This window comes from Schistocerca piceifrons, chromosome X (assembly GCF_021461385.2).
Source record: "Schistocerca piceifrons isolate TAMUIC-IGC-003096 chromosome X, iqSchPice1.1, whole genome shotgun sequence".
NCBI classification, from domain to species: Eukaryota; Metazoa; Arthropoda; class Insecta; order Orthoptera; family Acrididae; genus Schistocerca; species Schistocerca piceifrons.
In genome coordinates this window covers 148,102,905-148,126,612 of record NC_060149.1, presented here as the reverse complement: position 1 = coordinate 148,126,612, position 23,708 = coordinate 148,102,905, and positions in this window count along the sequence as shown.

Genomic DNA, 23,708 nt, shown 5'->3' with positions numbered 1-23,708 from the left:
CAGTGGAAGGCCCCACACAGTCCGCATGCCTGACATGTAGGAACGTGTGCCACGTTTGGTGAACGAAACCCCTGGGATCAGTGTGCGACGATTAGCAACAGCAGAAGGCTCTTATTCGCGGAGCACTTCGTGAACAATTGCTGTACCCGTATCATCTACAGTGCGTTCAGGCCCTAAGGCAACAGGATCGTCACGGCAGACGGCGGTTCTGTGAATGGCTGTTGCAGAAGTGTGCCGCAGATCTGCTGTTGACATCCAGGATTTTATTTACCGATGAGGCAGGTTAAAGAAGAGATGGTGCTGTGAATTTCCATAACCATCATGTATGGACATATGCAAATCCCCAGGCAATTCAAGAAAGAGGCCACCAACACCGATTCTCTGTCAACGTATGGCCAAGCGTACTTGGCGATAGATTAATAGGGCCGTGCGTGCTACCACAAAGGTTAACTGGGGCACATTATCTGGACTTTCTCATTCCCAAATCACTCCTCCCTCTTTTGCATCGTCTGACACAACCCTAACAAGGTATTTCTTACATCGTCATCATCATCGTCATCATCCCTCTGTTTTGTTTGATCCAAATGATTCATCCTTTTTAATTATTACTAGAGGCTTGAGCTTCGCATTAACGATAGACACGACAGAAGATATTTTGAAGCGATTTTGCTACGTCTTTACAAATCATATGTTTCTAGTTAAGAAAATAATGAGCATATTTCCACGAGTTAAAGCGATAAGGTCGCTTTACACAGTAATTTAGTTATTTCGTGATAAACGCGATATTACATGTACATCGAAGAGCAGTTGAACGGAATGGATAGTGTCTTGAATGGAGGATATAAGATGAACATCAACAAAAGCAAAACAAGGATAATGGAATGTAGTCAAATTAAGTCGGGTGATGCTGGGGGAAATGAGACGCTTAAAGTAGTCAAGGAGTTTTGCTACTTGGGGAGCAAAATAACTGATGATGGTCGAAGTAGAGAGGATATACAATGTAGACTGGCAATGGCAAGGAAAGCGTTTCTGAAGAAGAGAAATTTGTTAACATCGAGTATTGATTAAGTGTCAGGAAGTCGTTTCTGAGAGTATTTGTATGGAGTGTAGCCATGTATGGAAGTCAAACATGGACGATAAATAGTTTGGAGAAGAAGAGAATAGAAGCTTTCGAAATGTGGTGCTATAGAAGAATGCTGAAGATTAGATGGGTAGATCACATAACTAATGAGGAAGTATTGAAGAGGATTGGGGAGAAGAGAAGTTTGTGGCACAACTTGACCAGAAGAAGGGATCGGTTGGTAGGACATGTTCTGAGGCATCAAGGGATCACCAATTTAGTATTGGAGGGCAGCGTGGAGGGTAAAAATCGTAGAGGGAGACCAAGAGATGAATACACTAAGCAGATTCAGAAGGATGTAGCTTGCAGTAGGTACTGGGAGGTGAAGAAGCTTGCACAGGATAGAGTAGCATGGAGAGCTGCATCAAACCAATCTCAGGACTGAAGACCACAACAACAACAACGACAACATGTACATTTACATCGATACTCTGCAAATCACATTTAAGTTCCTGGCAGAGGGTCCATCGAACCATTTTCACAATTCTCTATTATTCTAATCTCGTATAGCGAGCGGAAAGAACTAACACATATACCTTCCGTACGAGCTCTGATTTCCCTTATTTTACCGCGGTGATTGTTCCTCCCTATGTAGGTCGATGTCAACAAAATATTTTTGCATTCGGAGGAGAAAGTTGGTGATTGGAATTTCGTGAGAAGATTCCGTCGCAACGAAAAACGCCTTTCTTTTAATGATGTCCAGCCCAAATCCTGTATCATTTCAGTGACACACTCTCCCATATTTCGCGATAATACAAAACGTGCTGCCCTTCTTTTCGATGTACTCCGTTAGTCCCATCTGGTAAGGATCCCACACTACGCAGCAGTATTCTGAAAGAGGACGGACAAGCGTAGTGTAGGCAGTCTCCTTAGTAGATCTGTTACATTTTGTAAGTGCCCTGCCAATGAAACGCAGTATTTGGTTAGCCTTCCTCACAACATTTTCTATGTGTTCCTTCCAATTTAAGTTGTTCGTAATTGTAATTCCTAGGAATTTAGTTGTATTTACCGCTAAATTTGTAGAGAATAACGAGTTTGAAATTTTGTTCTAAAGTTATATATATGAAGCGAAAGGGATGAGAGAACAAAAATTCCTCAACAGGACAGAAATACCTTTTATCTTTAATATTCCTTAAAATCTCTTAAAGGCATGACGCAGAAGAGTAAAGGAGTTTAGGGAGGGCCAGTTGTTTTCTAAGTAATTCGGCAGAAAAATTGCCAACTTTGACTCAAGGCTTCTTGTGAAATGGAATGTTCAGAATGTCGTTCTTTGGGTGACTGGGAATCCCACTTCAGCCTGTATTCTCATGCTACACTGCTAATAAAAATGGTTCAAATGGCTCTGAGCACTATGGGACTTAACATCTATGGTCATCAGTCCCCTAGAACGTAGAACAACTTGAACCTAACTAACCTAAGGACATCACACAACATCCAGTCATCACGAAGCAGAGAAAATCCCTGACCGCGCCGGGAATCGAACCCGGGAACCCGGGCGCAGGAAGCGAGAACGCTGCAGTGCTAATACTCTTGGAAATTCCTCATGGCGTCTGCTGGCTGCTCAGCCGATTGCACAAGGGGTTGTGTTTCGTCTTCCAGTCAGTACTATGTGGGAACTGTAACTTGGCACGCAGACTTAGAGTAGATTAGATTAGATTAGTTTTTCGTTCCATAGATCCGTGCTGAGGAGATCCTCGTGGATGTGGAACATCTCAATTTTTATAAAAAAGCTGAAATAACAATACTAATAGTATGAATATATACAATACATCATTTGTTTCTATTAAAAAATTCCTCAATGGAGTAGAAGGAGTTGGCCACTAGTAAGTCTTTCAGGCTCCTTTTAAACTGATCTTTATTTGTAACCAAATTTTTTATGTTTGCTGACAGATTATTGAATATGAGTGTTCCTGAGTAGTGGACCCCTTTTTGAACTAAAGTAAGTGCTTTTAAGTCGATGTGCAGATCATTTTTGTTCCTGGTATTGTATGTATGAACTGGGCTGTTTGTTGGAAAAAGAGATATATTATTTAGGACAAATTACATTAAGGAGTAAATATACTGAGAGGCAGTAGTTAGTATACCCAGTTCTTTGAAGAGGTTTCTACAGGACATCCGTGAATTTACTCCACAAATAATACGTATTACACGCTTTTGGACTCTGAAAACTTTTGTTTGACTTGAAGAGTTACCCCAAAATATTATACCATATGACATTATGGAATGAAAGTAGGCCAAGTATGCAAGCTTTTTCATTTATATGTCACCTATGTCTGCTAACACACGAATTGCAAATACAGATTTGTTAAGGCGTTTCTGCAGTTCTGTGGTTTGCTCCTCCCAACTGAATTTATTATCAAGTTGTAATCCCAGGAATTTAAGACTGTCAACCTCTTCTATCTGCTCTTCTTCCTACTTTATGCATATGCTGGGTGGAAACCTCTTACAGGTTCTGAATTGCATATGGTGAGTCTTTTTGAAGTTTAATGTCAGTGAGTTGGCTTTAAACCATTTATTAATATCCATGAAAATATCATTAGCAGATCTTTCTAGAACTACACTCAACATACTATTTATTACAATACTTGTGTCATCTGCAAACAAAACGAACTCTGCTTCTGGCAGTGCAACTAATGAGAGATCATTAATGTACACAAGAAAAAGCAATGGCCCTAAGATGGATCCTTGTGGGACACCACATGTAATTTCTTCCCATTCTGATGATGACTGATGACTTAATTTACTAGTACCTTGCACTGACATCCTTTGTATCCTGTTAGCGAGGTATGACTTGAACCATTTTGCAGCACTGGCTGTGACACCATAGAATTCTAATTTATTTAAAAGGATGTTGTGGTTCACACAATCGAATGCCTTTGACAAATCACACAAAATATCTGTTGCTTGTAACTTGTTATTTAATGAATTAAGTACGTTTTCACTGTAGGTGTAAATAGCCTTCTCGATATCAGAACCCTTCATAAATCCTAACTGTGTTCTTGATCATACGTTATTTGTGGTCAGATGGTTGAGAAGCTGCCTGTACATTACTTTTTCTGATATTTTTGAGAATGCTGGCAAAAGTGAAATCGGTCTGACTCCATAATTCTGATCGGTAGCAGTCGGAAACAGTGAGGAGACTTCGTGCCATAGTGACTTTTAGATGTCCGTTGCCAAGTACCAACCAATGTGGAGTACCATTAGCTGTTTCTAACTTTTCTAACTCCATCGTCGTCTGCTTTGTTGCTGACTTGTAATGTCATTGTGTGTTTTGTTGCGTTATTTTCATTATGATTTTTTTCGAAAATGAGTGATGACGCAGTTGGTGGTACATTGCAGTGTTATCTTCTACTCCACTTCAGAAAAGAAAGCAGATTATCAGGAGCTCGTGGAAGCTCAAAACTCGAGTTTGTTGCCTGCACTGCATACTTACAATATATGGGGGCGGAGTTTGCTTCCTCCCGCATCCCGCTTCCCCCATAGCACACCCCACCCGCTCTCCCCACTCCCCTCACTCACCGAATGCTAAGTTATAGTTCACGAGTCGTAGCGAAGATGGGTCATTCGACAAGTGTTACGATGCACAGTGGAGCTAAACAGTTTGCGAGTGAAGATTTATACGTTTCGGAAAGCAATATTTTAATGTGTAAATTTTGTAATGTTCGTATCGAGTGGGAGAAAAAAGATACTATCTCAAAACATTGCTTTAAAAATAAGGAACGTTTAGATCGTAAATTAAGCAGTTCAACAGTGAAGCGGCGGACAACAACAGAACTCTCGTTAGAGAAGCAAAAGAGAGCTAAGAGTGAGAAGACAGAATTTATTCACGAAACGACTGCGCTGCTACTCAAAGCCAAAGTCTGGTTGGAAAAGGTAGATCACTCTGCAATACGGAAATGGCTTCAAATGTACGTACCAGGTATATACTGTCTAACATCACAGTATGTTGCCCTCGACTCGATTGTTCATCAGATACAAAGGTATCGTCAGGAGTGCCCCAGGGAAGTGTGACAGGACCGCTGTTCTCTATATACATAAACGATTTGGCGGACAGGGTCGGCAGCAACCTGCGGCTAGTTGCTGATGATGTGGTGTATGGTAAGGTGTCTAATTTGAGTGACTGTAGGGAGATACAAGACGACTTAGACAAAATTTCCATTGGTGTGATGAGTGTCAGATAGCCCTAAATGTGGAAAAATGTATGTTAATGCCGATGAGTAGGAAGAACAAACCTGTAATGTTCGGATGCAGTATTACTAATGTCCGGCTTGACACAGTCAAGTTATTTAAACGTCTGGGCGTTACTTTGAAGAACGATATGAGGTGGAACGAGCATGAGAAAACTGTGGTAGGGAAGGCAAATAGTGGATTTCGGTTTATTGGGAGAATTTTAGGAAAGAGTGGTCCGCCTATAAAGGAGACCGCATATAGGACACTGGTGCGACCTATTCTTGAGTGCTGCTCGAGTGTTTGGGATCATTACGAGGTCGGATTGAAGGAAGACAACAAAGCAATTCAGAGGTGGGCTGCTAGATTTGTTAGTGGTAGGTTCGAAAACGTAATTGTTACGGAGATGCTTCAGGAACTCGAATGGTAATCCCTGGAGGTAAGGCGACGTTCTTTTCGAGAAACACTATTGAGAAAATTTAGAGAAACGGCACCTGAAGCTGACTGCCGAACGATTCCACTGCCACCAACATACAATGCGCACAATGACCTCGAAGATAAGACACGAGAAATTAGGGCTCATATGGATGTGCACAGGCAGTCGTTTCTCCGTTGCTCTATTTACGAGTCCGCAGTTCGTGGTCGAGTGGCTAGAGTTGCTGCCTCTGTATTGCGGAGTTCCGGGTTCGATTTCCGGCCAGGTTGGGGATTTTCTGTTTTCTCTGCCTGGGGACTGGGTGTTTGTGTTGCCCTCATCATTTCATCACCATTCGTGAAAGTGGCGAGATAGGACTGTGTAAAGATTGAGAATTTATAAGAGCGCTGATAAGCGCATAGTTGAGCGCCCCAGTAACCAAACATCATCGCCATCTACACTACTGGCCATTAAAATTGCTACACCACGAAGATGACGTACTACAGACGCAAAATTTAACGGACAGGAAGAAGATGCTGTGAAATGCAAATGATTAGCTTTTCACAGCAATCACACAAGGTTGGCGCCGATGGCGAGACCTACAACGTGTTGACATGAGGAAATTTTCCAACCGATTTCTCATACACAAACAGCAGTTGACCGGCGTTGCCTGTTGAAACGTTGTTGAGATGCCTCGTGTAAGTAGGAGAAATTCGTACCATCACGTTTCCGACTTTGATAAAGGTCGGATTGTAGCCTATCGCGATTGTGGTTTATCGCATCGCGACGTTGCTGCTCGCGTTGGCCGCGATCCAATGACTGTTAGCAAAATATGGAATCGGTGGGTTCAGGAGGGTAATACGGAACGCCGTACTGGATCCCAACGGCATCGTATCACTAGCAGTCGAGATGACAGGCATCATCATGGCTGTAACGGATCGTGCAGCCACGTCTCGATCCCTGAGTCAACAGATGGGGACGTTTGCAAGACAATAACCATCTGCAGGAACAGTTCGACGACGTTTGCAGTAGCATGGACTATCAGCTCGGAGACCATGGCTGCAGTTACCCTTGACGCTGCATCACAGACAGGAGCGCCTGCGATGGTGTACTCAACGCCGAACCTGGGTGCACGAATGGCAAAACGTAATTTTTTCGGATGAATCCAGGTTCTGTTTACAGCATCATGATGGTCGAATCCGTGTTTAGCGACATCGCGGTGCACGCACATTGGAAGCTTGTATTCGTCATCGCCATACTGGCGTATCACCGGCGTGATGGTATGGGGTGCCATTGGTTACACGTCTCGGTCACCTCTTGTTCGCATTGACGGCACTTTGAACAGTGGACGCTACATTTCAGATGTGTTACGACCCGTGGCTCTACCCTTCATTCGATCCCTGTGAAACCCTACATTTCAGCAGGATAATGCACGACCGCATGTTGCAGTTCGTGCATGGGCCTTTCTGGATACAGAAAATGTTCGACTGCTGCCCTGGCCAGCACATTCTCCAGATCTCTCGGCAATTGAAAACGTATGGTCAATGGTGGCCGAGCAACTGGCTCGTCACAATACGCCAGTCACTACTCTTGATGAACTGTGGTATCGTATTGAAGCTGCATGGGCAGCTGTACCTGTACACGTCATCCAAGCTCTGTTTGAGTCAATGCCCAGGCGTATCAAGGCCGTTATTACGGCCAGAGGCACTGATTTCTCAGGATCTAGGCACCCAAATTGTGTGAAATTCTAGTATAATATATTTGTCCAATGAATACCCGTTTATCATCTGCGTTTCTTCTTGATGTAGCAATTTTATTGGCCAGTAGCGTATTTGCAAGTGAACAGGATACAAAATAACAAGTAGTGGTACAAGGTACCCTCCGCCACGCACCGTAGGGTGGCTTGCGGAATATCTGCGCAGATGTAGATATAGTATAAGTGGTGATAAAAAAGTTTCCGTTTGAATGCCATGCAGTCCAGACGCCACTCAGGCAAAACTGCTGTGAGAATTGAGGCAGTCAACCCACTGACACACTAGGTTGAAGATGCCCATTAGGTTACACACTGTGTCGTGCTGCATAAAGAAGCGCGTAACTGCCTGCTGCACACGCTCGACCAACAGAAATGTAGACCCTTCAATGTCTTCCTTAAGAGACTGAAGGCTTGAGAACTGCACGGGGAGAGATAAGGATTATGGGGTGGGTGCTCGAGTGTCTCCCACTTGGGCTGACATAACTTCTGTGTTATGACATGCGCGATATGGGGATATCGAACTTGGCAACAGTGGTTTGGACATACATGCTGCCCCATGCACGTTCTGCATTCTCCAGTGGATGTCTACCTGTGTTTGTCTTTCAGCATGATGGTCCTGTTTGGAAGCAATAACGCCACCATAGTTCACGTTTCCTCATTTAGCGCATGCATGCCAGAAAGTCACGAACGCTACACTAAGCCTTTGCCAACACGTCAGTGCTCATTTAGCCACGCTACGTTGCGTATACACTGCAGTTACGCCCTCAGGCAGGAACTTTCTGATTGTGCCTTATAAAACTAGGATTTCTAAGACCTCTTTCTGATAATTATTTTTCTTTTTTCCATTGGTTAGAATCTGGAGACCTTCCCACAGCCAACTAACTAAGTAAGAAATACGTCCCACGTTTTCCAATGGAGTACTAGCAAGTATAAAATAGTCTTTGTAAAGAAAATCGGACTTTGTTCTTATCTGTGGCGAAGCTACAGACTCTTCATGCCACTGTGTGTCCTTGTCTTGATCAAAACTCAGGATGCAGTATCTGAATAGGAAACACTTTTGTTAGAATGTGCGTTCCTAGGTACTGCGAATAGCAGAATGTGTTCACAAACGGTCCTGCATGGTTTGCATACTTTTGAAATTAACCATGAGAATTTAAATTATATAGTAACTGATTCTGCCCCATATATGTGTTAAAATGTGTTGAACTGTTGAAGGGAATTATGGAAGAACATTTAATTCACAATACTTACTGAGCTCAAATTCAGCTTGTTCGATCATGTCTTGCAAAAGATTTTGAAAGGGGTTAATGCCATTGTGTCGAAAACAAAGAAATGTTTCTATATGCCAGGAAAATCAAACACTTGTTCCGTTCATACCTAAAGGAAAACTTCCCAGATGTGTGAATTTCGTTGTATCCCACGCCTGTGTTGAGTAGACTGGGAAGTTGGTTTAAAGCCGCCTGTCATATGCATATAAATTTAGACAGCCTCCAATAACTTTTCAAGCAATTATCACTGAAATCTGCTCCATGTTTTGTGTCATCTCGTTGTCACTGTGGGCTTGTACCATGGGAAGCAAGGAGAGGATGTTGTTTAGTGGCCAGTAACCTCTTTCTATAATACAACTGCACACATATATTAACAGGGTTCTTTTGACCAAGACAAGAAGCTATTTATCTTAAGCTAGACCATGTGCTATAAGCTGTACTGTAATAGTCCACGTTAGCTTCACTGCTGGAGAACTACAAGTCCTGCTATGTACACTACTCTGGTCGCTAGGTACTGAATGACTCTGAGCTAGAGGCTGAGCTAACTACAGCTGTGGCTCCCACTGGGCTGCGACTGATGACTCGACTCGGTGACTCACTGGATGACTGACTGGGTCCTCCAGCCCGCAGCGGCGATGTAATTACTGGCAGTCCGGGTAGCATTGGCGGCACGTTTCTTGCGAGTTCGTCTTTGGCCTCTCTCCTGATAGGCGCGATGCTTGTACCTGCTATCGATCTTCTCGCAACCTCTTTGCCGCCTGGTGTGCTGGCGACAGCTTACACCAGCACATTCTTCCCCCTCTGAAATGCTGCACTATTGTCATATAGTGAGGCTGCCAACGACAACGGGGAGGGAGGCAGGACGCTGGACATAGAGATGAGTTGGGAGCCGTAGCTGTTGAGAACAGCATACTTCCAACCGTACCCCGCCATCTGGCTTCCGAGGCAACAGGAACATCCTCTTGAAACTCCTGCCAGGGCACAAGTCCAGGCCTAAGGTGTTTCCTGGGATTTCCTGGGACGATGACGGCGAGGGCGATGGCGTTGGCGCGTTCAGATACATGGGGTCGGCGAGCAGGGACGTCAGGAGCGAGGGGCATTGTCCATCCTCTCCTCCTGGGGTGCCCAGGTGGCATCAGCAGGCGGCTGCAAACGCTGCACGCTCCCGTGAAGTAGTGAATCTCGGGAAGAAAAGCAGCAGAATCACGGGGCAAATAACATGCGCGGATTTGGTTCTGGTGGCGGCGCTGCAAACCATCGGGACCTACAATCAAATTCATACTTACTTCCTGGATCACGCCTCTTTCCCAGCGTCCACGGTTGTCACGAACCCTGAAAAGAACAAGATCGTGCGGCGCAAAGCGACACTTGCAGACCATTGGCGGCGCCGGATGCTGCGATGGGTGTAGCAAGTGTAGCAGCGTCCGAAGGCGGCGGTCGTGCAGAAGTTCCGCTGGTGATGATCCGTCTCGTGGGTGGGAGCGATAGGAGGCGAGAAAGAGTTTGTTTGAGTGGTGTGAAGCTTGGCTATCTCTTCCTTAAAAGTGTGTACGGAGCGTTCTGCCTCTCCGTTGGACTGTGGGTGAATCTGAGCACTTTTGTGATGACGAATGCCACTGCGTTCACAAAACTGTTCAAATTCACGTGAAGTGAACTATGGTCCACGGTCTGACAAGTACTTCTGGCAAACCTTCTAAGTAAAATATGGAGGGCAATGCTTGAATGGTGCTATGTAATGTGGTAGAGTTCATAAGCACCGCGGATGGGAACTTGCTAGAAGAGTCTACCACTATGAGCCAACGAGTGTTCCAAAATGGTCGTGCAAAGTCAATGTTAGGATCCTGAAGAACAGAGGACTTGATGGAACTACACAAGAACTCATAAAAGAAATTCTGACAGACACAAAAGCGAGGGTGAGATTCAGAGGAGCACTGTCAGAAGAACTTGAGATCAAGACTGGTGTTAAACAGGGAGATGGATTGTCACCATTGTTGTCCAATATAGCACTGGACGAAGTGATCAGGCAGTGGAGAGCAATAAACGAGGAAATGGGAGTACCAAAGACCCATGTGGGGGACAAAAACGACAACAGCGTTCAAGTGGACTGCCTAGCCTTTGCAGATGACATAGCAATAGTAAGTGAGACGGAAGAAGACGCAAAGACACAATTCGACAACTTAAGTAAGGTAGCCAGAAAGGTGGGACTGAGGATCGCCTATTACAGGACGAAGACATTAAACACCACTGCAGACTGGGAAACACCGGAAGGCACTGTGCAAATAGTGGCCAAGTTTAAATACCTTGGGAGAATTTATAACAGGAAGGAACAGGAGCAAGGAGGGAATAACAGAGAGGATAAAGAAGATGAGGTCAGCCTTCTGCATGACGAGAGAGATATACAATAAAAAGAATATATCCACAGAGGTAAAGATAAGCCACTACAAGGCAACAGTGAGGAATGCAGTATTATATGCTGCTGAGACGATGACACTAGGAAGAAATGGGGTAGAACAACTAGAGAAAGAAGAGAGAAAAATACTGAGAAAAATACTAGGTCCCAAAAGAGATGGAGAGAGGTGGATGCGAAGACCTAGGGAAGAATTGTACCGTAACATGAGAACAATATCTGGGGAAATCTGACTCAAAAGGGCAAGGTTTGCTGGGCATGTAGTTAAGATGAGTATCGACAGAATGACGAAGAGAGTGTGGGAAACAACAGGAAGGACAAGGGGAAAGACAGAAACCAAGTGGATTGTTGAACTTCGGAAGGACTGGTTGGAATTGGGGATCAGGGTCGAAGGAAAGGAAAATTGGAGGAACAAATATACACCGACAAATATGCCGGAGATCAATGACAGAGAAGAATACAGGAAAAGATTAGATTGTCACCAGTGGAGCCGCCAGGAGAAACGGAAACTGAAGATCTCGGAAGAAGGGCGGGAGAGAAGAAGAGAAAGAATGAAGAAGTTCTGGGAGAAGCAGAGGAAAATGCAGTCCACGAAGGGGCTACCCATGGTCCTACAGATGCCGTAACGCAAGAAGAAGAAGAAGAAGAAGAACGTGTACTCGTTGTCATGGCGATTGTGTCTTAGGCCAAGCTTAGAATGTCTGTGGTGGGGCGGATTGGTTTCCCGCATGCGCGACACTGACATCTGTTCAACGTGGGCGTCCGTGCCCTGTCAAGTACAGTGCTGTCAACCTAACTGTTTAGTGCGAACAATTCCCCCAAAATCCTTGGTGGAGCAATCGCAACACATCCTTTTGAAGCACTTTGGGAATAAGCGCACGCGATCGTCAACTGTCATTCTGAACTAGAATCACACCTTGTTGTACCGAAAGGTTATGCTGACGAGCAAAGTATCGGCGTACAACTAGATTCTGGATACTGTTCAAAGAACGAGACCAAGATGTTTGGATGTAATGCGAAAGAATCTTGAGATCTGGGCCGGCTTCCGTAGCCTGTTCTATTTTTCTCTAGTGCAAGAAAAAAAGATCCTAGCAATTCAGAGTCCTCCACATCGATTTGGCAACAAGATGCGACACCGAGCGAGGTGGCGCAGTGGCTAGCACACTGAACTCGCATTTAGGAAGACGACGGTTCAATCCCGCGTCCGGCCATCCTTATTTAGGTTTTCCGTGATTTCCCTAAATCGCTCCAGGTAAATGCTGGGATGGTTCGTTTAAAAGGGCACGGCCGACTTCCTTCCCTGTCCTCTAATCCGATGAGACCGATGACCTCGCTGTCTGGTCTCCTTCCCCAAACAACCAATCCCAACGCAACACAAAATGCAGTGCACGTAGGAACCAGCTTTGAAGGATGAAACAAGGACTGCAAAGGCTTTTGATCTGTCACTAAATAGAACTTGAGACCATACAAATAGTGATGGAATGAATAATTGCACTGAGTTTGAGTTAACAACTTTGAGGCAAAAGCAATAGGTCTGTCTTGTACACCAATTCTGTGCGAAAGCACAGCGCCAATTCCATAGGAAGAAGTATCGACTTGCAAAACTACCGGCTTGGCAGGATCAAAATGCACTAAACATCTGTCGCTGAGCAAGGCATTTTTGAGTTTCTGAAATGCGTCTTGAAAGTCTTTAGTCCATGTAAAAGGCACTGGAGCCGCGACCTGAGTGGAATTCGGTATGAACCGAATGTAGTATGTCATTTTGCCTAGTACTGGCTGCAGTTCAGACACATTGCGAGGAACAGGCAGGTCACGGATTGCAAGCGAATGAGAGTGCAGGGGTGCACACCCTAACTGTTTATTACACGACCTAAGTACCATAGTTTAGTTTGAAAGAAGTCACTTTTCGAGACAACACATGAATAGTAGGCAACCTGTGTGTCACTCCACTCTGCATTGTTGCCAGATTTACTCAAGATGGCGGATCCAAGATGGCGGTGATACATATGGCAATGTCGCAAAGACGTCATGGCGGGAAGTTCAAATTTTGGCGGGAGGATAGGTCACTTGGGCTACTTCCACTAACCTAAGTCATCCAACTGCCACCTCTTCCTAGGAATTGGCGGGAAAAGGACTCACCCTGTACTGGACTGCTGGTTAGGGTGGCTGTAAGTCTTTATTTTGCATCCGTGACATTTAAACAATTTGCATCCGCGATATATGCACATATACAGACACACAGAAAACAGAGCAAACGAACTGCAAATGTGGAATATGTGGTGTGGAGGCGACAGGATACAATCGTGTACAGTGCTATACTATGCTTCTCATCAGTGCATTTGTGCTTGGTGTTGGCAGCTGTACTACATTAACAAGCAATTTTACAACACGGGAAGAGATGTCATGTCATGATTGCATGGGTAGAAGTGACATAAAAAAATCGACAGAATTGCGGAAAATACATATAAATTGAGAGAAAATACACCGAGATGCGGGGAAATTGAGGATGGTCTGTCAGGATGCATTAGTTGGTGACAGCCTGTGTTCGACTTGTATACAACTGCGTGTGTCTTAGAGTAGTGTCTGTTTGCTATCGTTAACAGCAAATCTTTTGGTCATCAGAGGACTTCCATCTCATGTGTGATGAAACATGATATTTCTCTAAACGAACGAAGATTTGTCTAATGTACTCCATTCCCCTGTCGCATCTTGAGTATAAATTCAAGACTTCAGTGTCGTAACTAAGATTATTCTAAGTTAGCTATAGGTTTTTGTGAGGCACTGCAATCCCCGTGTATACATTTGCCCGGCAGATGTCCTGTTTAGAGTTAATGGCGGCATGACATGTAATTTCACATGTCAAACGCCGTTGCTATGCATTTATCTGCTTCCTTCTAAGAGGTATTCTCCTTTACTAAAGACCATTTTATATAAGACTGATGCGGGTATAGTATAATTTCTGAACCGTAATCGGATGTGAACAGTGGATGTGCACGTACCACACAGAATCGATATTTTAAGGAAGTCGTTTTTTTCATTTTACGGTTTATTACTATAGTTTATCGTAGAGAAACTGGCAAGAAGGATGCATGTCATGCGGTGGAAATATATTTCTTATATTGGAATATTAACAGCATTACATTCTATACGACTAGTAGGTCGGAAACTGGAGCGATCTAACATTATAGCCTGCTTTAAGTGCGGAACCATGTAGCCTTAGGGGTGTGTGTGTGTATGTTCTCTCTTACCAATACCTTCCAGGTACTGATCCCAGAGTCTAGAACAATACTTTAGAGTTGATAGTGCGGTTTATTTACGTAAAAATTCTTCGAGCTCCAACATGCTCAAAAACCAGCCGTTCCTTGTTCTTCTTAACCGTCTGCTATTGCATCACAACACTTTCAAATATGTTACAAGAGTCTAGAACAATACTTTAGAGTTGATAGTGCGGTTTATTTACGTAAAAATTCTTCGAGCTCCAACATGCTCAAAAACCAGCCGTTCCTTGTTCTTCTTAACCGTCTGCTATTGCATCACAACACTTTCAAATATGTTACAAGAGTCTAGAACAATACTTTAGAGTTGATAGTGCGGTTTATTTACGTAAAAATTCTTCGAGCTCCAACATGCTCAAAAACCAGCCGTTCCTTGTTCTTCTTAACCGTCTGCTATTGCATCACAACACTTTCAAATATGTTACAAGAGTCTAGAACAATACTTTAGAGTTGATAGTGCGGTTTATTTACGTAAAAATTCTTCGAGCTCCAACATGCTCAAAAACCAGCCGTTCCTTGTTCTTCTTAACCGTCTGCTATTGCATCACAACACTTTCAAATATGTTACAAGAGTCTAGAACAATACTTTAGAGTTGATAGTGCGGTTTATTTACGTAAAAATTCTTCGAGCTCCAACATGCTCAAAAACCAGCCGTTCCTTGTTCTTCTTAACCGTCTGCTATTGCATCACAACACTTTCAAATATGTTACAAGAGTCTAGAACAATACTTTAGAGTTGATAGTGCGGTTTATTTACGTAAAAATTCTTCGAGCTCCAACATGCTCAAAAACCAGCCGTTCCTTGTTCTTCTTAACCGTCTGCTATTGCATCACAACACTTTCAAATATGTTACAAGAGTCTAGAACAATACTTTAGAGTTGATAGTGCGGTTTATTTACGTAAAAATTCTTCGAGCTCCAACATGCTCAAAAACCAGCCGTTCCTTGTTCTTCTTAACCGTCTGCTATTGCATCACAACACTTTCAAATATGTTACAAGAGTCTAGAACAATACTTTAGAGTTGATAGTGCGGTTTATTTACGTAAAAATTCTTCGAGCTCCAACATGCTCAAAAACCAGCCGTTCCTTGTTCTTCTTAACCGTCTGCTATTGCATCACAACACTTTCAAATATGTTACAAGAGTCTAGAACAATACTTTAGAGTTGATAGTGCGGTTTATTTACGTAAAAATTCTTCGAGCTCCAACATGCTCAAAAACCAGCCGTTCCTTGTTCTTCTTAACCGTCTGCTATTGCATCACAACACTTTCAAATATGTTACTATAAACCGATAAGGGATGCTAACCTCCTCGACATGGGCGCATTTGGAGAAATCTTGTGTACTTGGATGGGCGAGGACTCAGCTAGCTCCATTCATTCACAAGATGCGGAATGTAGTGGTCTACTTCTGGTCAGCTGCAGATTAAATTGGTAACGGTGCTGCAGGGCAGGCTGGTCAAAGACACCGCGAGGGGGTCTTTCAGTCTCTAATGTTATCGTAAGATTGCGAGAATGCTCTGTGACTCCCATCCACATAGAGATAGATCGTAAATTATGCGCTATGCTCGAGGTGCTAGAAATATGCTTGAGGTGCTAGAAATATGTAGAGCACTGTCTGGTATACTTTGATGATGTATGTGTTCGAGAATTAACAATGAATGAACGTACTGCACCGTCATCTATCTACATTCGCAATGATAGTCGCAAAGTAGAGAAGGGGCGGTTTAGCTATGAAATTGTGGAAACATGCTGCCGCATCATTGCTCAGTGTAGAAATTACTGTAAAATTGCTGATATTGTTTGCACTATCAACTGTGATGCTTATTATTACAGTTCATAGACGGTGTCTTTTCCATCCCATTCGTCCACTAATATACTGTTGGTTACCACATAATGATTGACTGACATCGCTTGTTTGAGATGGAGAAAGAGTTTTGGTGGAGGGGCAACGCCTTCAGGGGATGGATTGTACTGAAACAGTGATCACATACAAGACTGTATCATGAGGAATCAGTCGAAATGGAACGCAGAACCATCAGCTATTCTATCATTGCAACACATGAGTTTAAATGTAGAGGTCGTCAATCACCTCTGTACAGCAGTTTGGAAATTCTCCACAATGCTGCCAAACTCTTCCAGTTTTCTTATGTAGTAACTGTCTAATTTAAAATCATCCAGTGTGTGAGGTGTGTTATAGTAGCAGCAGGAACAACATGATTTACACCTTGCAACGTCTAGTTTTCTGTGAGAAGCAATGGATAAGAACGTGTTTATGTCAGTTTAGAACCTGACACAGACCTCGAAGTAAGAGTGGGAAAAACAAAATGTATGGCAGTGCACAAAGTGTGTTACAGCAGAAAAAAACAGCAGGGGTCACAGGGAGGGTCTCTTCGACTTACAGTATAGTTTGTGGGATACGGTTATCCTCCTACAGTACAGGCAATGCAACTTTACACTGGTCTGTGCAATGAATCAATGGCTGTATATTTAATAGGATCGTCACATGTGCTCGATGCCGGCACGCAGACGGTATTTGTTTTCGATATATGGGAGGAGAAAGATGCAGTAAAAATCTTATCAAGTTCTCTATCCGATGAAGTTAGTCAATCTTTTATAGTTCGTAATTTTTCTCTGTTGGATGGTACAGAATAATGAAGATAGCATGGTGGGCTGACAGACGTGAATGGACCCTGAGGGACGTGTATCTGCTTCGGACAGCAGTACTTGTATGTAGTTTGGGGATGCACCACAATGCAGTAGCAGAATCCTCGTCCTTCCCCATTTCCCGTACTGTCTTTTATACTACCTCATGTTGCAGGAGCAGGCTTCGTTTGGCGCTGGCCTTACACATCGTACACTGTTGGTAGAGCTATGACAACGTGTTCCCATTTCCACTGAGTGGTCAAAACACAGTCCTGTCGAATCAACTCAGGTCACTGTTTCTACATGGGTTGCAGGAGTTTGTGGATATAGCTTTCTCCGGCTTCTCCTCACTTCCGACTTAAATTGGAACGATCATATGTGCAAAACTGCAGAGGTGGCAGCAGTTACAAGAGGCACAGGGACTATCTAAAATTCTACTGTAGCTAATAGGTACGAAAAAGGTGACTCGTTTCAGGATGTGAGAGTGCCAGAACTATGATTCACTAGTGGCTGTAATCATTAAAGGACTTTTCCATATGATCCAACGCAGTTGAGTGGTTGAATAGAAAGACTTGATTCCAAATCATAGACATCATTTCTACCGGAAAGCGTAACACTAGATATCTGAAAAGCTAGTGTACGTTTCTTGAGACCTAAATCAGCATACCATCTACTGTTTGTGATCCTTCTCAATCAACGATCGTCTATAACCCAGTCAGTATATTCACCGAACATCGGACGTGGCATCGAGACAGAATACATTACGAATACTGGAGAAATATCTAGGGGTGGTGTGAGGGAGTTGCAAATACCAGCTTCATACCACATTCCTTAGCTGAATCACTTTCTAATTTCGGTGATTTTATCATGAGGTTGCACCGTCACCGACGTGTAACCGCACTGTTGGTCTGATAATATGCGCTCTGGCGATCACCATCTATATTCAGTGTCACGGTATTTGTCTGAAAAAAAAAAAACACTTCATTCGGAGGTATTGCGATACCTCGATTTATAAAGCCAGTATAGCTTTTAACATGAGTACTTGTATTCCCCTGTAGAACCAAGACCGATTGTGATAGTAATATGGTTGTTGCAATCTTGTTTTTTAACATATGGCGGTTTGTAAGACGATTACGCCTCTCTTTCTAAGACACAGTGGTACCACTCCCAAGAAAAACTTATGAGACATGTTCACCCATCGCTGATTTTCGGTCAGTTTTATTTTGTATCACCAGCTATTCGTTATTGTCCAAGTATTACACTTAGTAGTAGGCGATGCGTGATAGGTACGCCTTGAGCATCAGGCTAGTGAAGTATGTGTGTGTTCCGACATGTGCAAAGGAAATGACTATATCCTGACGTAAGGAAGGTACGGATTTGACGAGGAATACTGTGACAGCGAAGGGGAAAGTGTGTTAAGTCATAAGAATGGTACAGAGCCACAGCCATTAGCAGGGTGTATCTCCGATAGTTCGCTCATTCTTGAATGTCGTACAATTGAGACCGCGATCGCAAAATTTAATTGTAAGTAGAGTGATAAAACATATGTGGGCGGTTTCCTAGGATGATTTGTCTATGCATGCTTGGCGTGCAGCGCCGCTGGCCTGTAGCGGGAATGATTCACGTTTCTGGCTAACGGTAATAGCTGTCTGAATGGAGAGGCCTGTTGGGATGTACGAATGTAGCTGACTTAACTGTGTCGTCCTCTCGACGGCCGAATAGCGAGCTAATACTTAGTATGTGTTGGACAGCTTTCGTGATCGCGTGGAAATTTTAGAAGATTCAATATGGACATGTGTTTGTGCTGGACCATTATTCCCTCCCATGTGCCGGCCCTCGTGGCCGAGCGGTTCCAGGCGCTTCAGTCTGGAACCACGCGACCGCTACGGTCGCAGGTTCGAATCCTGCCTCAGGCATGGATGTGTGTGATGTCCTTAGGTCAGTTAGGTTTAAGTAGTTCTAATTTCTAGGGGACTGATGACCTCAGATGTTAAGTCCCATAGTGCTCAGAGCCATTTGAACCAACCCTCCCATGTAAATTGCCCAGTTGACTGCTTCTACACATTTCGCGCCCTTATTTAGCTGAGGTGACATCGATTGTGGTGTGTGCATCTAGCAAGTGACAGACAGGTGGAAGACACATTTGTTGGTTCTGTAGACATAAGAAACAACCTAGTTGATTTTGTACATTATTAGAATGATATGAAATCTGTTATGTCACCGACATCGGTAATTGCGAGTGGAAATATCAGTATGCTCTATTTTTTTTCCGAGTTCTCACATAAAGGTCTTCACAGACAGGATAAGTTTCCAGTTACTCAGTAGTTTACAGCACACTCCACCTTGCTAAAGTTTTGGGTTTCTAGAGAAATAATTTCCGGTCAATATCTTCAGAATTATACCGTATGAGCGATACTACTGCTATGCAAGCGATATTGCTGTGTGCTTGATATCGAGAAGTATCGCGTAAATGGTATGATATTCCGGCAGACTATGCGAAATTAAATATGTTCTTCTAATCCCAGAGTCTGGAGATGGGTGTAGAATGCAAGCAAGCGTGCAGGTCAGGGCCAGAAACATTAAAGGCTTTGCAGAACAGTTCGGAGAGTAACTTTGGTCGGCTGAGGGCGCTCTGGTCACGCATTGGGAGTGGCAGACTTGTGACTGCCGGCTGTGCGAAAAAATCTAGTGCTGCGATGAGTATATATGGTGCTGCCTGTCTTTTCGGTATATGTTCAAGTGTCTGGCGGTCGATAGCTATATGAGTGATGCAAAAGAAGCGATTTTGTATGGCGCAGGATACGAAATGTATGTTTACTACATCGACACAGTACACGATGCTATATTGTCGACTTGGAGATCGGTTTCACACTCTAATATTTAAGCTTCTGTCCTCATTGGCAGAGTTGTGTATTTGAGCAAGAGTTTTTCGCTATTTGACGATATGTGAGGCACTTTTACAGGGTTTCACTATCAGTGCAATATGGCGATGTGTACAAAATAGTTTTTGGCCACTGAAAGTCTCGTCTGCAGAAATAAAAAAAACAGGTGGACAGTGGTTCCACACTTGCAGCATCAGTAATTTGGCTTGTAAATTCAGTAAGAGCCAATCAGAATGCTGAATTCATTCAGTGGGAACGTTTGCATTTCGGAGATGTTTGTTGAAAGCATGACTTAACGATTTCCAGGAAGGGTAACACGTGATGGACGGGGTGCCATGTTAGTACCATCATGAGGAATGCATTTGGCGTTATTCTGAGCTGTTTTCGTAAACAGGTTCTGTTAGGACAAGAATTTCCGTGCTGACAAGCTGAGATATCATGAAAGCTCCTACAAAAGCGACCATTAACTATTTCTGTGACACTTTACAATTTCTGAGAGTTCAACTTGGCTCTTATTCACATAGCCATGTGACATCAGTGTAACACTGAGAACCTTTTAGATGCGCCTGCAATGGTGAGTCACTACGATAACATTTTGCGATGATGTGTCAGCCATGCTGGGGAGGTAAATGTGTGCACAGCTAGATGCAGCTCGCATGTCCCATTAGAAATGCTAGGAACAGTGCCCCCTGTGCTATACTGGGAAGTATTGGAACAGATTTCTGTAGCGCAACCTGTGATGTAAGTATTCACAGGTAGAGAGGTATCGCACCAGCAACAGTAATCGTGTGCCTGCGACCCAGAGGCTTCTCGCATATGGGACCAGCCTGAGCATGCCACCCGGTGTGCACGACTGAGTTCTGTAGGAGGGCAGTTCGCTGATCTGTCGTGGTTGATGATAGTTCGAAAACGTTTTCTTTGTGCAATGAGTGTCCACTGCATTATTTTCGGCTATTTAAGCGCTGTGGCTGTGTTTACGTAGCACTACACATACATTATCTTTTGACAATTTACGAGTTGTTTTCGTGTCTGATGCATTATTTTGTGAACAGGTGTGCAGGCTGTGCAATGCATAATTTCGACAGTCGACAATTAGCAAGCGTGTTTGCACATGAATTATTTTGACATTTTACGAGTTGTTTGCGTCCTGCACATCAGCATACTGCATTGTTTCGGTGATTTACGAGTACTTTGCAGGTCTGTAGACTATTTACTGCGACCTCAAGCATTCCCGGTGAGTGTTTTATATCTGTGTAATAAATAAACTATGTGAAATCTGTCCTTAAATAAACTGTTCCCAAAATAAATAAAGTACACTTCTTCCTCTCTCCAGCAGCCCAGAACCGGCCGAGTCCTTTTCCCGCCATTTTGTCCCTCAGACCGCCATCTTGGATTACATCACAGAAGGGACGACAGCGCCCTCTGGTGGCAGTACTGTGTACTAGGTCAGTTGGACTTCAGACCTCATGGTGAATACATTGGATGGAGCTACTGTCTCAAATTGTTTAAATAAACACTGCATGCAAAATAAAGGTTTATATCCATCATATCCAGCAGCCCAGCAGAGGCTGAGTCCTTTTCCCCCCAATTCCTAGGAAGAGGTGGCGGTTGGATGACTTAAGCTAGTGGAGGTAGCCCAAGTGACCTATTTTCCCACAATTTTTTTAGGTTAGTAGAGGTAGCTGTGGTGTGTTGCATTGTCCTGCTGGAATTTGAACTTGCCGCCATTTTCTGGGGAGGGGAGTGGGAAGGGGGAGGGGCCGGCCGGAGTGGCCGTGCGGTTCTAGGCGCTACAGTCTGGAGCCGAGCGACCGCTACGGTCGCAAGTTCGAATCCTGCCTCGGGCATGGATGTGTGTGATGTCCTTAGGTTAGTTAGGTTTAATTAGTTCTACATTCTAGGCGACTGATGACTTCAGAAGTTAAGTCGCATAGTGCTCAGAGCCATTTTTTTGAAGGGGGAGGGAGCCCAATTGACCTATCTTCCTGCCAAAATTTGAATATCCCGCGATGACGTTGTTGTAACATTGCCATATGTATCGCCGCCATCTTGATTAAATTTGCCAACTGTTGGGTGGCTGACGCAGCTTGTGCAGCCAGCAGTTGTTGTACCATCATCAGCAAGGTAGCAGTTTCTTGGTTCAGAAACTGAAAAGCTATGTTAGATCCATCACATTGGCCATCTGCAGCTGAGGTGCATGGTCATGGGGTGGAGGGGGCGAGGTAGCCATGGTTCACACAAATATGTTATACCACAAAGCAAGCAAAGCCTCTGAAAAGAGCAATTTTATTAGGTCCGCAGCTCCCCTCCTAAAATACATGCAAGAACACAACAACAAATTAGCAAATAGAAACCCATGTAAGCTAAAACACAAGAGAAGCAAGCAAAATCAGCACTGAGCTACACTCGTCGCCAGATCTTTGTGTCGTCTCGTTGTCACTGTAGGCTTGCACCATAGGAAGCAAGGAGAGGATGTTGTTTGGTGGTCAATATCCTCTTTCTATAAAACAACTGCACACATATATTAACAGGGTTCTTTATTAACCAGGACAAGAAAATACTTACCTTAAGCTTTTCCATGTGGTGCAAGCTCTACTGTAATAGTCCACGCTTCACTGCTGGTGAACTACAATTCCTGCTATGTACACTACTCTGGTCGCTAGGTACTGACCGACTCTGAGCTAGAGGATGAGCTAACTGCGGCTGGGATTCCCACTGGGTTGCGACTGATGACTCGACTTGTTAGACTCACTGGATGACTGTATCCTCCTGTCCATGGCGGCGATCTAATTACTGGCGGTCGAGAAGGCATTGGTGACGCATTTCTTGCGAGTTCGTGTTTGGCCTCTCTCCTGATAGGCACGATGCTTCTATTATCGAAACCACAACCTCTTTGCTACCTGATGTGCTGGCGCAGCTCACGCCAGCACACCATGGTAAACTGATCAACAGCAATGGAAGATGCCAGAATTTGAAACCTGGTAAAGTTGCAAGCAGCATTTGTTTTCGAAAACTGCTGGGTTTATTTGGACATTTGGAATTAGTATGGTGTGATTATCCCTATTCTCACTGACTAGTGTCAAAAATAGGAGAACTGATGGCTAAGATGAATGCAGCTACTTCTGGTCATGTTGGTGAACTACACTCCTGGAAATTGAAATAAGAACACCGTGAATTCATTGTCCCAGGAAGGGGAAACTTTATTGACACATTCCTGGGGTCAGATACATCACATGATCACACTGACAGAACCACAGGCACATAGACACAGGCAACAGAGCATGCACAATGTCGGCACTAGTACAGTGTATATCCACCTTTCGCAGCAATGCAGGCTGCTATTCTCCCATGGAGACGATCGTAGAGATGCTGGATGTAGTCCTGTGGAATGGCTTGCCATGCCATTTCCACCTGGCGCCTCAGTTGGACCAGCGTTCGTGCTGGACGTGCAGACCGCGTGAGACGACGCTTCATCCCGTCCTAAACATGCTCAATGGGGGACAGATCCGGAGATGTTGCTGGCCAGGGTAGTTGACTTACACCTTCTAGAGCACGTTGGGTGGCACGGGATACATGCGGACGTGCATTGTCCTGTTGGAACAGCAAGTTCCCTTGCCGGTCTAGGAATGGTAGAACGATGGGTTCGATGACGGTTTGGACGTACTGTGCACTATTCAGTGTCCCCTCGACGATCACCAGTGGTGTACGGCCAGTGTAGGAGATCGCTCCCCACACCATGATGCCGGGTGTTGGCCCTGTGTGCCTCGGTCGTATGCA